At 33.7% G+C, this 10,350-nt stretch overlaps 1 pseudogene; it reads left to right on the forward strand.

Annotated features, from left to right (window-relative positions):
- The window catches only part of LOC143205848 (translation elongation factor 2-like), a 79,202-nt pseudogene that overhangs the window by 40,312 nt on the left and 28,540 nt on the right, over window positions 1–10,350 (forward strand).

The raw sequence follows: 10,350 nt of genomic DNA on the forward strand, positions 1-10,350 counted from the left end.
ATTATGTGCTTCTTCTTATGCTATTTTTCTAACGAACCTTATAATTTATATACTTTTACATTTGATATTTAGAATTTTACATCCAACAATAGTCTTAACTATTTACTTGAAATAATTACTTTGCCAGTTTCCACATTGTTTAATAGCTTTGCAACATTAGATTCTCAAGTTCTACTTCGATCTCCAAAACTATATTTCTTGTTTAGTTTTTTGATTCCCAACTAAATATTATATTAATTAAATTTACTGCCATACTTTAGAACTTCTGTGAAGTCAATTATCTATTTCCTTACTTGATTTCTATTTTGATCATTTTTGCCTTTTTAGTTAATTTATTATCTCATTAGTTGCTGCCTTTTAACAAAAGTTTTGTAAGTTATTATTATGCTGCCTTCATTTCGATCAGAATTATATTGAATGTATGTATATACAACAATTTTTAAATTTATAATTCCAATTTTACCTATGATTATATCCAGGTCTAGAGAATTATTGACGAAAGTAGGTTATTTCTTGAACAAAAAGTTGTTAATTCAGGTTAAAATCATGCATCAGATCTTTCAAAGATACAACTTCTAAATTGAGAATAATCTCAAGCCATATCTAAATACAAAATTCACGCAACTGCAATTGGCAGATTCATTAGATTTAAGAAGGTTGTTCTGGTATATTCTTTATGTTAATTATATAATATTCCATTTCAGGATACCACCAAAATTAGATGAATATGGATTAGCATACATTATATGATTTCATGTTATAAAACTTGTTGTTTTGTTTAATTCTCAATTATTTAACTTATTTAATGAATTTATAGATAATTCGACAAATGAAATGTGAGTATATTCCTTTAAAGAAAATATTTTATTTTAATCTTTTGCTATTTTATATATTTGTAACAAAATATAAACTATACAATTGCTGAAGTTTTAAATTTCAATAGTCCTATTCAAGATTATTATTAAATTAGACTACCATTTTGATTTTATTTCCAAAATGTTTTAAATTTTCTGAATTAAACTATCCATTTGAAGCCTTTCATTTGTATTCATTAATTCAAACTATTCACACACTAATATGATCTGTTGTCAACCTTAACTTTGAATTAAAATTAATCAACTTCAAAATTTGTCAAGAATGTTAATACAGCAGTTCAATGTTGTCTGAAAATTTTATAATCTTGGACATTATAACATTTTTTTCTCTGAAGATTAAAAATCTGTTCTTTGAACGTTTATTTTAAAACTATCCTAATGTATTATACTAATTAAAATGTATTGATATTACCCAAAAATACATAGTGTTTATAAGAAATATTATAAGTATGCTACAATTGAGCTTCTATTAATTAAATTTAAACAAAAATTAATTTTTCATTAAACTTGAAATATAACAACATTATTATTTAACATAATTTTTCCTATAGCTTTATTATCTAATTTTGCTGAAATTATTTAGCGACTAATCAGATTATCCTGTTAAATATGTATTTTAATGAATTATGTTTGTTTTAAAATTGAATCGTCATAATTGGTATGTTTGTTGATTGCAAATTATTTAAATCTTGTTTGAAATTAATAAACTCTATTCATTCTAATTTTGACATGGAATTTAAAATAGTAATATTGGATGTTAAAGATATCTCGATTCCTAATTTTTGCGTTATTGTATACTAATTTTGGCTAATTTAATAACAATGGTTACTTTACTCCTATGTGCATCTTACAAAGTTTACTGTGGAATAATTTGCTGTTTTCCGTGAGAAGATATTCAAAAATATTCTTCCAATATGTCTGCTGCTGCGTGAATGTTTTTGGTTCCTTCTTTTCTTGTGTCCATGTAAATTTTGCATAACAGCCGATGTGTTATTTCCCAACCTCTACCTGCTTTTCTATAATAATGTACTCGAAACTTCGATTTTCTATGATTACTACTTTTATTGTGCTTGGCTGTTTGATGACATCCACCATATTGGCGGCAGGTGTATTTATTGAGGTTTTGTTTACTAATTTTGACACTCTTTAATTACTGCTTTCATCACTACTTTGATATAAACCTTATTGGCTGTATATACAGCATATATGCTTATTGCTGAAATTTTGTTAAAAGTTCTTTCTCTTGATGTCTCGTTTGTTGACAACCACCTTGCTAGCGGCTTGTCTACTATTCTTCATAATCTTGATAGCTGGTTTGTTGACCTTTAGCTTATTACCACCTGGCTGTTAACATACATTTTAGTGTACCCCTTTTAGACGCTTATTTGTCAACATGGCAACCTGTTTATGGCCAGTTGTCTAGTTGGTTACAGCTACTGGTTTCCCCCTAATGATGACAGTCTGATTGCAAACGCCCATTAAGTTGGCATGGCTGTTGCTGCTATTCTCGATGTTAGTGGTCTAATTGCAGACAACTATCTTGTCGGCCTCGAAGCTAATACTCACTCTAATAATGCCCCGATTTCAAATATCTGATTACCGTGCGTGATGTTAGCCCCGTGCTGGTAGCCTGACTGCAGACATTCATCTGGTTGTAATGAATGATGCTGCCCCCATGTCGGTGGCCTGACTGTAGATATTCAATTGGTTCGCTTGGCTGTGTGTGTTCTCTGGAGTGTCTGCTTGATGGTTGTGCAGGCGTTTATCTTGTCAATCTAGATATTAATACTCATTGTAATCGTGGCCTGATAGTATGTATTGGTTGCGGATGCCTCTGTGATGGTGGTCTGACTGTGGACCACAATCTGATTACTCTAACTGCTGCTGTCGGCCATGGTGAAGGCCTGATGGCAGACAAACTTCTTGTTCGTCTGACTGCATGCATCCCCTGTAATGGAGGACTGGCTGCCGACATTCAAGTGAATATCGTGACTGCTATTGTCGTCCGTAGTGGGGACCTGGCTGTAGACGTTCAACGTCTCTCGTGGTGATCACCGGTTGGTTGGCCCCCTTTTGATGACCCGGGTTGTAGAAACGTAGAAACGTCGCTTGCGATGGCCACCGGTTGGTTGGCCCCATTTTGCTTACAGCCTGGTTGTAGACGTTCATAGCAACGTCGCTTGTGATGGCCACCGGTTAGTTGGTCCCCTGTTGCTAGCAGCCTGATTGTAGACGTTCATAAAAACGTCGCTTGCAATGGCCACCGGTTGGTTGGCTCTTCTTGCGCTGGCAGTCTGATTGTAGACGTTCATAGTAACGTCTCTGATGATGGTGGCCGATTTACTGATCCCTGTTTGGTTAGTACCCTTCATATTTTCGGCTAACTTTCCGAAACATTGGTGACTCTAGTTGTTGTTCATCTCATTGGCGTACCCCATATAGGTATGTACCTGTTGCAAGCTTATTCGCAGTCTCGCTTTGTCACCGTCTTGGTGATTCTGTAGTGGTCTCTTGGATGGTCAGTTGGCCTGCGATGGTTCCAAAAGGGTGGTGGTTTATACGTGTAACCCCTTGGTTGGCTGCACGTCTGCTGCGAGGCCCCTGTTTAATATACTGCCCGTTGTTACCTCAGGTTGGCGAGACGCTCATTTTGGACCTTCCTGGTTGATGGAACGCTCGTTGTGGCCCCCTCAAGTTGACGGCCAGCTTGTTGTGGACACCCAGGTTGGAGGGCAGCTCGTTGTGGACACCCCAGATTGGTGGGCAGCCCGTTGTGAACATTCTAGGTTGAAGGAACGATTGTTGTGGACCTTCTCCATAAGATAAACGCTCGTTGTGGGCCTCCCAGGTTGGTGGGCAGCTCGTTGTGGACCTTTCAGGTTAGTGTGCTGCTCATTGTGAACTTTCCAAGTTGAAGAAACGGTCGTTGTGGCCCCAAGGTTGGCGGGCGACTCGTTGTGGATTTCTCCTGTTGACGTCACACCTGCTGTGCGACTGTCAGGTAGGCGGCAAGCAGGTTACAGGGCCCTTGAATAGCCTGCACGGTGATTGCGGAGCCCAGGTCAGGTAGGAGACATGCATGTTGTGGACCCTTGGATTGGTGGTACACATGTTGCGAACTCCCTAAATTGGTTGGACTCTTGTATGGATTCCCCAAGTGGGCGGTGGACTTGCTGTGGTACCCCAGGTTGGCGGGGCGGGACCCTACAAATAGGCGACTTGATCTTGTTTACATACCTGATATTAAGTCTGCGAACTCGTGGTGAACTGCCAGTGGCACTCCTCTCGTTGGTGTACCTCGTACTGTCTCTAATAATGCAGGCCTAGTTGGCGCCCGTCCTGTTAATGTACCCCTTACTGTTTCTCATCGTGCGGGACTGCTAGGTGGCTTGTTGATATACCTGGTGTTGTCTTTCACTATAGCGAACTAGTGTAGTTCAACATGTCTGTGGCCTGCTAGTTGCAAGTTGTTGTATCACAGGTTATTGCTCTTTATGTAGACAGCTAGTTCCATGTTCCACATCATGCCGACTTGCTGATGTACCTCGTTGTCATATCTATCGATATGCATAAGAACCCTTTGTAAGAAAACAGATGAATCAGAAAAAATATAATTTTCAAATTTATCTACTCACTGTAATAAATAGAAAGTACGACTGTTGCACTTGAAAACGTTGTCGCTTGTAAAAAAATATACAAAAAAATTATTTTACCAGATTCGGTCCTATGTTATTGTGCTCAGGGGTGGACAATCAATTTGCGTCGCCTATTACCTAAAACTGCATGCTTTGTTTACGTTTCATCTATTTCGGAGCCATTTTGTGGCTTGGGTATGCGCCGATGTTTATATTATGTTATTTTCGTGTTTATGGCTAATTACAAATTATTAATCAAACTGCCCTTGTGGCGATTGATCTAAAACAATAGTGTTTTAATAATACTCCTTTGTATCACCCTGTTCGCCTCATTTATTCTAGTTTGCGTCGTTTACACACTAAACACTACTTTAAACAATGACTATAAATCACTGTCAACGCGTTGTTCTTTATTCCACTTCAGATTTTTTAGAACCGATTTTGTAGAATCGATTTGGTTAAGGTGTTTGGGCAATTAAAACACTGGATTCAACTGAGTCACTCTATATTTCTTTCGACAAACATCTTGGTCAAAGCCCCAACACAGAATGAATCGAGATGGTGGGATCTTCATCCTATCCGGATGGCATCAGTACGAGTTTGCGCCGTAGCGCTTATTACAATTTACAGGAAACTGCTTTAATATCGACTATGCAACCATATATACATGAGGACGTTGCATGTAGGCACATCCACCCAATTATTTATATATCCAATAACGTTTAAAAAATATACCAAATACCATACCATAAGTCATGTATCTAATATTTAACAGAACTGCTTTATTATTGAATTTTCCGTTTTAATATTATTATTTTTCTCGAATCATAATGATTTATCAGATTATTATTTATTATAAAAGCTAGTACTATACTAATATATGACATTCTTTTTTAACATATCTAATATTTTATTTTGTTGTTTTTCAGTATACACGTAAAAGAAAGGGACTTAAAGAAAATTTTCCAGATCTTAGTCAATATTTGGACAAAATGTAAATGCGTCGTCAATGACAATCCATTTTTTTTCTACAGTATAAATAAAAAGGACGTGAACCATGTTCTCGTCAGAGAGGGTCCACACTTGCTGCAGAATGTGAATTATAAGAGAATTGGGAGATTGGACAATAGGGGTTGACAGTACTTTGGTTGAAGGCAGCAATCCCACGAACTGTAGAAGTAAAAAGGATGAGCAATTTAATGTATATTTTATTATGCAGCTATAAGAATCATTCCCTGTTCGTTGTGCTTGAAAGGACAGTTTTGTCCATATTTAAGGTCCACCCGATAGAGGTGCGATGGGCGTGAGTAGAAGAATGAATCCATAAAGATACCCGATAACTGAAGTAAGATAGTACATTCCATCTTACCAACAATCAATTAGTGCATATAAGTTGTCTTTTTGTAGCATTCATATGAATCGCAAAAATTCAATAGCTAAATATATATTTTTAATAGGAATTCATGTTATCAACGTTTTTAGTATTTAAATTTCATACGTTAATTCATCAATAAACTATTATATTTCTTGTCATACATTTTATAATTAATTAATAATTTTTTTGGAAAAATGACTTTTTCTAATGCTTGACCATAAAAAATGACACAAAATGCTTCTATTATAATATTTGTTAGAACCGATTTGGTGAAGGTAATTGGGCAATTCAAATACTGAATTCGGCTGAGCCGCTCTGTATTTATAGTTTATGAATAAATCGGTTAAAGCCACATCACAGAATTCATCAAGATGCGGGAATCTTCATCCTGCCCGTCTGGCGTTAATTCGAGCATGCTTCGTACCGTTTACACATATTTATATTTCAAGGCAGCAAGACATTTATTGATGCAATCGTACCTAAAAGCGCTTTTACCATATAGGCGTCTCTAATCAATTATTTGTGTCCAACATTCGGCCCCCCTGACCTCACAAGACTTCACTCCGGCCTGCTCTTGGAATATGGTGGTTGATTTTCTGGTTTTTCTATAATGAAAACATACTCTTTACTACTTTATCTTTTAAAATGTCTTACCTTGTTGATGATTTTTTCTTTTTAGTTCCGTTTTATACTTGCCATGCCGTGTATTTTATAACTTCTGTGAAATCAATTTTTTTACTATTTAGGGGCGACCTGCAGTTTATTACTTCGGTGAGGTCCGACTGCCAGACACCATTTTAAATTAATCTTAATAACCTGGTGTATTCAAAGATTCTTTTCTGTTTTCTTTTTTTTATGATCCTTATAATATACGTCTTGCTCGGACAGGAGTTCGGTGGTACTATGAACTTAACTTAAACATTCTGTATATATTTTGGTCAAACGATGATGACTCTATTCCTAATTTTTGAATTATTCTATACTGCTGGCGGCAAAACTTCCTATTCGTCTGACTGCATGTATCCCATGTGATGGAGAGCTGGCTGCTATAAAATCAATTTATATGCATGTCGTGTCTGCTACTGTCGTCCGTAATGTAGACCTTTCCGTGTTTTTTGTGGTGACCACCGGTTGGTTGGCTACTCCTGTACTAGCAGCCTGGGTGTAAACGTTCATATCAACGTCGCTCGTGATGGCCCCCGGGTTTTGATACTCTTCATATCAGCAGCTAATTTGTTGTCACTTGCATTGGTAACTTTAGTGGTTGTTCTTATCGCTGGAGTAACCAATATAGGTATGTCCCTTTTGCAAGCCCTCTTTACTTTCTTATATATAAATATACTTGTATTAAATATAGATGTTCTTTCCAGTTGCTCTGTATATTTGTGTTCTCAATCGCATCTTAAATTAATGACTTTATGTCTAATATAATCTGAGAATAGAATGTATATTTTCATTGTGTAAAACAATCGAACAATTGTTACCTCCTACTGTCCAACCGCTTTGATAAGATTACTTTGAGTGGAAAGACAAACAATAATTTAAATAAATTTAGTGTTTAATATCTTACCATGTATTTAATAGCTTATCACTTTTGGCGCATAACACTAATATAATACGAATTTCCGGAGAATGTATCCCCCTTGAAAATATAACACACATTTATCTAATGCTGCCTTTTAATTGATCCAATATTCAATTGGAATTAAATTGAGTTCTATGGTGGCATTTTCTATAGAGGAATGTTCTTTTGTATATAGATTTCTGATTATTTTAATTATTTTTAGTCTTTTAATTTTCAATCCTAAGCAAGCAGACCTTGGTACCCAGCAAGGCCTCTACTTGTTGGCATATCAAGACACCAAATGATGGATAACCGAAGTAATAAAATAAAAAAGTCAATGAATATGTTAACAATAAAAAAATTAAATATGGAATAAGTTTTACAAGGAATAAACTATTTATCCCTAAATATATTTTTCAACTACATAAGTAAATCGTATATAGTTAACATACATAAATTAAGCACATTTTTATAACACAAAACAAACAATATTCAATAAATCACAGAAACACTTCATATCGCACACTTATAGTAAAATTTTAAAACAGAACATAATTTATTTGGTTTGAATAATGTAACTTTTGGACTTTTCCAATTTTTCTTTATTACATCTCTTATTGCGTCAGGTGTTTTGTCTTTGTTTGTGATGAAACCTCTGGTATTTGTGGTAGGTTTGTCTAACAAGAAACCAATCAAAACAAACAAATTTTGAAGAAAATCTATAATATATCCCATTGTTTAAATTTCTGTATTATATGTTTTTAAGATATTATAAAAAATACACTAATAGAAATTCTTAATAGTTAAATTATAAACGTTTATACGTGAATAAATGCATTTAAACTTTGAAATATTTCAAGGTAGCAAATATTTTTATGAAATTATTTTTTCAAAATATTTCATTTTCTTATTGACTACATATCTGGAAGATCAAAGAATAAAATAGAGATGACGAAAAAAAATCGATTATAACCTCCGATGTATCGATAGTTACGTCAACCGATATTTTTTTAATATTTTTAAAAGTATTCCATAAATATTATAAAGTATTTTAATTATTAATTATCTTATTTAATTATCTTAGGTTCACTTTATTACTTATTATAAAAGATTTATTAAAAAATTTAATAATTTAATATACATTATACAATATTTAAATAATATAGATATTTTTTTGGGCCGTGCGCTATGTGTATGTTAAATCGCAATTTAAAATACTGACTTTATTTCTAATCTGAAAAAAATATACATTTCTAAAATGTAAAACATAATCGAAAAACACTTACAACAATAACATTTGCAGCATTTTTAAGAGAGTTTAGAAATTTTAGTTATATCATAAACGATTCACATATAAATAACTTGAACTTTAAAATATTTCAAGGGAATTTGTTTTTCAGATTTTTTGGAAATTTGTAGTGGATATGGTAGATCACAGAGTAAACTAGAGATGGCGAATGAAAATCTATGCTTTCGACTAATAAACCGATATTTATATTTTTCGAGATTTGCTTCAAAAATATTTAAAGATATTCATTCTATAAACATAATAGAACCCTTTAAATTATTTTTAATATACTTTGAAAACGAATATTTAATTTTAAAAATTAACTGCACCTCGCTACTTAATCTTAAAGGTTTCTAAATATTACCACATTTTAATATACTTTTTACAGTATTACAAAACATAGACCTATATATCAATATTTTTATTTTTTCTTAAAAATATCTACATATTTTTTGTGAAATATCGATGTAATTTCCAGTAGCAATAGCTGTTAAAATATATCAATATTTTATTCATCCCTTATATCCATATACTTTTTATAAAGTTGCCCTTGAAAGTGAAAGGAATACATAAAATTAAACAAATTAACTCGGCACAACATTAACCAAATTAACTTGTCAATATGTTCCATGCCGCACCACCGAATGGTTCCAGAACAGTCCCCTCCTCAGTAATATAGGCCTCTTATTTAAACAAATACGGCCTTTTTATTTTAATTACTAACATGAGAAGTGGGATTCTTATCCAGTCAAGCGTGTGTGTTTAGAATATAATGAACATTTTAAAGACTAGAATATTTGTGCTGAGATTATAACGGTGAGTTAAATAAGAATTACAGTATTAAAATAAGTGGTGACAGTGACAAAATAGCCGATGGACTATCCCCATTCAAAAATGGTAAAATCAGACTGTGTAGAAACTTTGCTTATCGTTTTATCAGAACAGAAGCTAAAAATAACTGTACTAGCGTAAAAATGCTATATGACGTGGTAAAATTCCTCATCTGATGCTCTAGTGCAAAATTTGATCCCTATAATAGCAGCTATTTTAATGGGAATGGTTTGGATATGCAATTAATCTAAACTACAAATTATAAACATTATAGTTGTTAAGGCAAGATAATCTATCAAAGTCCAGTACATTGTTACTATTTGAATGTCAAGCTATATATAATACTACAGGAAAAATATGTGATAGACCTTATTAAATACTTTTATTTCTTGGTAAATAAAATACAAATATTCAACAAACATTATAATAGTCACTATCTTGATAATATACTAGGTATTGCAACGGTGATTACAATAACAATCGTATATCAACTACGTCAGCAAGATACTTCTTTGTTTCCAAAAAGTGCATCTTAGCATTCCCATCGCTCGGTCCCGATACCACGTCCGCCTCGATAAGCGAATGAGTCATCAGGTGCCCTCTATGTAATTGCTCAACAATGCCGATCTATATTTTCTTACGGTCCATCTCTTAGTGATTATGGAAAATTTCACTTGATTCATGACCTTGACCATGACCTACTTTGACGCACTGTATTAAGTATCATTGAGTAAGGACTATGTCTCTTTAATTTGAAGCGGCAATAGGAATAAAAAATTGTG

The sequence above is a fragment of the Rhynchophorus ferrugineus genome, unplaced genomic scaffold (genome assembly GCF_030347505.1).
Source record: "Rhynchophorus ferrugineus isolate W39M unplaced genomic scaffold, kcgeb_rfMv2 rfM17, whole genome shotgun sequence".
NCBI classification, from domain to species: domain Eukaryota; kingdom Metazoa; phylum Arthropoda; class Insecta; order Coleoptera; family Curculionidae; genus Rhynchophorus; species Rhynchophorus ferrugineus.